At 49.3% G+C, this 6,000-nt stretch overlaps 1 protein-coding gene across 3 annotated transcripts in view; it reads left to right on the top strand.

Moving 5' to 3' along the window:
• Positions 1–572: 572 nt before the first annotated feature.
• MAP3K20 (mitogen-activated protein kinase kinase kinase 20) overlaps positions 573–6,000 on the top strand; it is a 179,826-nt gene continuing 174,398 nt past the window's right edge. The window contains exon 1 of one of the 3 annotated variants that reach the window (XM_080799526.1): positions 573–817. The gene's annotated coding sequence lies outside the window, so the exon portion shown is untranslated. Of the gene's footprint in view, positions 1,015–6,000 lie in introns of all 3 variants that reach the window. The other 2 variants (XM_080799524.1, XM_080799522.1) reach the window with 2 other exon arrangements.

Here is a 6,000-nt window from a genome sequence, read left to right as displayed (position 1 = left end):
ATTACCAGGTGGTGACAGTATTTACCGCTCTGGCTGCTTCTCAGTCTCGCCCGAGTAACGCATCCCACAACCTCCTGGACTGCTCGCTCTCTAAGTCACCGTTCAAACACAAAACCCGTTGATTCTAACTTCCCCCAGCTCCCCAGGGCCCATAGATGATAAAATCCGATAAAATCAAACCCCTGGATAATGCTGCCTGTACCTTTGCGACCTTGCCTCGCCTGTCCCCCACAGAGCCACCCTTCCCAATCAACAATTACTTTTCTTCCCAATACTTATTGCTGCCTCTTGCTCAACACCTGGGATGAGTTCTTGTGTCCTCATCTGAACTCAGTTTTGTTAAAGTCACGAAGCAGGGCAGCAGACCGTGACCCCTCCTCGAAATTCCTCCGTAAGTATTTACTGGTGGTCCCACCCAGTCAGCCTTCAGCCCTATCTCCTAGAAATATCTTCCCAGGTCTGTGCCCTTCCCAACCAGATAATTAACTCCTGCGGGGCCTGAAGCAACCTCCCGTCTCTTTGTATTCCCGGCGCCTCTGACAAGGTAAGTGTTGTTTGGTAAGGACTGAGTTGACCCGACAGGTGGTGGGAACTTGTTAAAATGAGCTGAAAGCTACCGAGAGGCCCAGAGGCACGCTTCCTTATCCCGGCGCCCCGCACTGCAGGGCCGGTGCTCTTCCCACCGAGTTCCTCCATCCCCCCAGCCGCGCGGCTGCCTGGGCGCAGGGGCGTACCGAACCCTCGGGGGGCGCAGGCCCGGGAGGCCGGCCCGCACGTCGGAGCTGCGGCCAGAGGCCCGGCGGTTCCGCGCTCGGAGGTAGGTGGTGCTGTTGCCGCGACTGTCTTCCTCATTGGCGCGGGGCGGAGAGGCGGAATGTTCAACTCCTGACTCGGGCGGAAGCGTGGGAGCCGCGCGGGCCGCCGTCCTCTCGACCCCCGGTCGCCGCCCCTGCCCTCGGCGCGCGCGGGGCCTCGGCGCCCCCGGCTGCTGCTCGCGCCCGGCCCGGGAGCCAGGTAAGGGGCTGGTGGGAGGCCGCGGAGGGCGAGGGTGGGTCGGAGGCCCGCGGCGCTCGCGAGTCTCGGGGCCGAGGCCCTGGCGGCCTGCGGGGCTCCGCCGCGCGCCCTTCTCGACCCGGGGCCCGCGCGGACGGCTGCGGCCCGAGCGAGCGTTGCCGGAGTTCTGCGCGGCGGCCCGGAGGCCCCGGGAAGTTCGCGCGGTCCCACGCAGAAGTTGGCGTCCGGAAGGGCGGGCACAGCCTGTCGGGCTTTCCCGGCCCTGCGCGCGGCGCGGGAGCGGGGGGCGCCGCCGCTTCCCCTCGCGGAACGCCGGGGCCCGAGCGCCGGAGCGCCGGCCTGGGCGCGGGCGACGCGGCCCCTCTGGGAAGCGAAACGCGAGTCTTCCAAATCAGGGCAGGGCGCGGGCCGCTTCCCAGCAGAGGGCTGTGCGTGCGAGGGGAGACCAGTAACTTCTGCTTTCCTCCCACCGCGAGCCGCCCTCCCCGGGACAGCGTGCAGCTCGCGCCGCCCGCACCCTCCAGCGGCCCCCTCTGCTTCCCACCGGGGGCGAGGGTCCTGCTCCGCGACCCGGTGGCGGCCCTCGGCCCCTGGGCTCCGAGACTTGCCCCCAGCCGGGAGGGCCAAGCGGAGGTCGCCGCGACGCTTGGCTGGCTCCTAATAGCTCGAAGACCAACTTTTCTAGGGACCCGGCGAGATGGCTCCGAATTGCCTGAAAAAAGGGGGCAGATCATTATTAAATTGCTGAAAGCGTGTGTTTCTGATGCGCCTCGAGATGTTTGCGTAAGCGCTGTTTATGGAGGACTTAATTAGTATTTCTGTTAGTTTCTTAAATAACGAAAGCAACATCATTTAGTGGCCGGATCCAATGATAACGACGATAAGCAGCTCTCTATTAATAATGGTGTATTAGAATCCACTTAACAGAATTAATGCGAGGATGTCTGAGCTAAAATGGTTGCTAAAGTATGTTCTGTTTTATCCCTGAAGCTGTTTTAGGAGAGCCTTCTTGCTTTCCGGACCTCACTTGACGTGAACGGTCGGGATTCTGCGGATCCGAACCTACAAACACATTTAAAGACAAAAATAAACAAGTGCTTCAAGACAGTTAATGAATTCTTTGTAGTGGGCCTAGCTCCACAGTGAAATTTCATGTTGCTTTTTGATTTAAAAAAAAAATGACGGATGCATTTTAATTATGGTTTTGGTCATTTGTAGAGCCTTTGTTTAAAGTTTCTGCTACAATAGTGAGAGATTAGGGAGATTGCAAATGAACATGAATTTGGTTTGTTTGGAAAGAGTGAATTAAGATAAAGGAAAATGGTCCCATAAAGCAATGTGTACTGTTTATTTTAGTCTTTCACAACATAATTCCTATTATAACTTTTTTGGGAGTTTTTTTTTTTTTTAACCTGGAAAATATTGTTTGATTCAGAAGTTAGAGTGGTAATAATTCCAAAGTAAATGATCACAGTGCAATGGCAAGGAGACTTTTCTTGTCTAGGAATGCAAATAGATGACTGATCTCGTCTTACTCTTTTCGGGAACACATAAGACACATTAAAAAGAGAAATATCCAAATATTAAGCAGGAGGATTTGGATCTAAAAATGGATGGTCAAAGATCTTGGGAACTAAGGGACCTTCTTGCCAAATAAGGAAACTTGGCAAGCTGCACTGTGTATTTTAAGTTAGCACAAGAGTGAGTGCTATTGGCAATATATTGGCTGAGTGCCTATCTGGAATGAGCAGTGAAACTGACTTTGACAGGGCTACAAAACTATAAACAGGAGTTATGAGGGGTGTGGAGGGAATAATCTAGTCAGAGAAAACACTAGCGCTGTTACAGTGAGGTTTCGTGAAAAGAGGTCAGACATACATGAAGCTATTAGTGTGGAGTCAAAGAGAAAAATGGACAGTTTTTAGAAATTGTTGGATTCAGAGAAAAGAGAGGAGAGAATCAATGATTTTTTTCTTTTTAAACCCAGAAAAAGGTGTTTGCGGTGATACAGTACTTCTTGGAATGAGATAGCCTTGTATCTGTATCCAGAGATACTGAAAATAAAAATCAATTTGGATCATTTGTTTTCCGTTTTATTCTACCCAGGACAGATTGACAGGGAGGGTGTCTCGTCTATCTAAATGTAATAGGAGTAGCCAAGGCGTCTTCTGGCCTTACTGCAGGGAAGATTTAGGCTACTTCTTTTGTGGCCTATTAACCTTGCCCCACTACACACAAATAAGCCAGAGCTCCAGCTGTGACCAGAAAACTGTACCTGTTAAGGAAAGAGAGCTATAAATGCGGGAGCTTAGATTGGTTTGCCTGATACATGGGTGCTTTTGTGTGGGACCATCCTACGGACTGCTGAAGCATCGATTATGCCCTGTAGCAGTTAAAATAATCCCAACCCAGGAGATGATTCTGTGGGAACAAAGCAGCCATGCATTGACACCCTAACACCGCATTACAGTTGCTAATAGGAAATTAAAGCCTCAAATTGAACTGTAGGTGGATAATAAGCAATCTAGTGATTACTGTCATAAAGAAAGAGCTTGTTTAAAGGAAAAAAAAAAAAGATTTGAAGGAGGGGACGGAATGATACAGTGGAAAAAAGACCTACGATATGGTGAAAAAAAAAATTATACGACTTTGAAGTCAGAGCTGAGTTTGAGTCCTGGTCATGTCACTTATAAGTTAGGTGGTTGGCTTGGGCAGTTTTCATTCCCTTCATCGTCTGTTTTTGCATCTGTAAACTGGGGACAGTGCTACCTGCTTGCTGCATAAGCCTGTGACACTGCACGCGGAAATGCTTGAAGCAGCATCGGAAACTTCAGCCACCATACCTGAGTGGTAGAGAAAGGTGTTTTTCCACATTCTTGAGTTAGACGCAGAGCAAGTTGCTTGTTCTGTCTATACCCAGGTAAGGCTTGCCCTTGGTAGCTGGCCCTGTTCCCGAAGCATACTTAATGGGAGTGTACAGGGCTCGGAGGTTTTCCTAGCGACTCTCCTGCTTTAAGGATTTGTAAAGCAGCTTTGTGATATTTGGGGGGAAAGAATCTGAAGCTTATTGCATTTAAATATCTATATGAGGAATTTGAAGAACTCGGGAGTTATATGAATAAGGGAAGGTTATGACCTGGAAGACCAAAACCAAAATTATTTGGAAACATTCTTAGAACTGCCTTTGAGCACAGCTTGTCTTCAGGGGCTGACATCCTCCTTTCTGGACTCTGTAGAAGAAAACTGAAAAGAGAAGGCAAGAATCGCTATCTAAAGGTGATGGATTGAATCTTCGCTGATGAAACTTTTCTACCAGAGTACCCTGTTGTGGAGAAGAATGTATTTCTTCAGGGATCTGTAAATAGAGCCACAAATACTCCCCCATGTAAACAAGCACTTTCTTTAAAAATCTTGTATTTCATCTTAAAAATTCATCTGAATGTTGCATTCTCTTCTGTACTATTTGACTATTGGACAAACCAGGACAGACAGACACTTGGTGTGTTTATTCCCCCAGACGTTAAGGTGAAATGGACTCTTGTAGGTCGTGGGTTTATTCATACACCTTCTGTGTGGTGCGGAGTAGTCTGCATGTGGGGGAGGAAGAGCCTGGCTCTGATGGATGGACCTGCCCCATTAGGCTTTGTAGCCTCATCCATCGCATGGGGTAACACGGTTCCGTTTTGCGAAGAGAAGAATAGCAGTAGATCGTCACCCAGAGTTTTTATTTTCGGTGGTTATCCTGGGGCTTTCAGTGTGCACAAAGTTCTTTGCTTTGGGAACAGAGGAGAGAAAGGGGTGAGGGGAAAGATTAGTTGTAGGATAGAAATCCGGAGTATGACTCTTGCTTTCCCAGCCCGTTTGGGAGGAGAAATTGAGGAGAATGGCCCAGTCATCTCCATCATCTCCATCGCTGATGACCATCACTGCTCCTCTGCCTTGCCGGGGACTCCCGGGTCAGTTTCATGTATCCCTGGGAAGGGAGACCATGCATCCTTTATAGTAGGTTGATTAGTCACAGAATACTCACAGGGTCGCTGTTCTGGCTGTTGTAAGAATCTCCTGTTCCGCGTGCCCACGTCCCATTGAACCCTCTCCAGGACAGGCAGCTCACTACTAGACAGAGTGGCATGTTTCCTTCTTAGGCGACTCTAATAACCAGGAATTCTCGCTGGAATTTTTAGATTGGTGAAGCATAATGTGGGGTCTTCTGTGGCCTTCTCAGGTTTTAACAATCCCCATTTGCTTTCATCTTATGTCGAGGTTACCAGGTTTTAACTGTCTTATTGACCCTTCTCAGGGCACATTTGTTCTAGGTAATTAGTCCAAGAGTGCACCTGTTTGTTAGCTAGCAGGATGGGTCAGATAGCTTCTGTCTGACAGAACATGGTTAGGGGTAGAAACAAAAGCCAAGTAGCAGCGGCATTAGGGATGGCTAGGCCCACTGACTGAAGTAAGGCTTGTTTAGTCTTGCTTTTTCCCCCACTCCCACCCCCAAACATCTGTGAATTCCTCTTCCAGCCACTGGTGGAAATTTGCCCTCTCAATGCTCCTTTGCTCCCCTCCCAGACTCTGGCCCGGGCCTCCAGTCCTTAGACATGGTTCCTCTGCAGGGACCCCAGGTCACCCATCGTACTGGCCTCTTGTTGCCTAGTTGGGCTTCTGTTTGAGCACAGACACGTTTCCACGTGGTATTTCTATGGTGTAAGTGCCCCCTGCCTCCTACGTTCCTCTTCCTCCAGTGTTTTGCCTCCAGTAACATTTCTGGCAGGGAAATGTGTCATGGAAGTCTGTCTTCATTAATTGAAATATTAAAGGACAAATCAGAATGTTTCTTTTAACTGGCTCATTTATATTTTAACCTTGGCTCTAATTAGAGGGATTCGTCACTTGTACGGTCAAGCATAGACTCACAAAAAATGAAACAGTAGCTGTTCTATTTTTTAAGAGTCTGAAATTCTATTTCTCTCTGATAGTCACAACTAA

The sequence above is a fragment of the Martes martes genome, assembly GCF_963455335.1.
Source record: "Martes martes genome assembly, chromosome: 3".
Taxonomy (NCBI): Eukaryota; Metazoa; Chordata; class Mammalia; order Carnivora; family Mustelidae; genus Martes; species Martes martes.
Note: the sequence above shows the minus strand (reverse complement) of the source record. Positions and strands in the feature narration are given on the sequence as shown.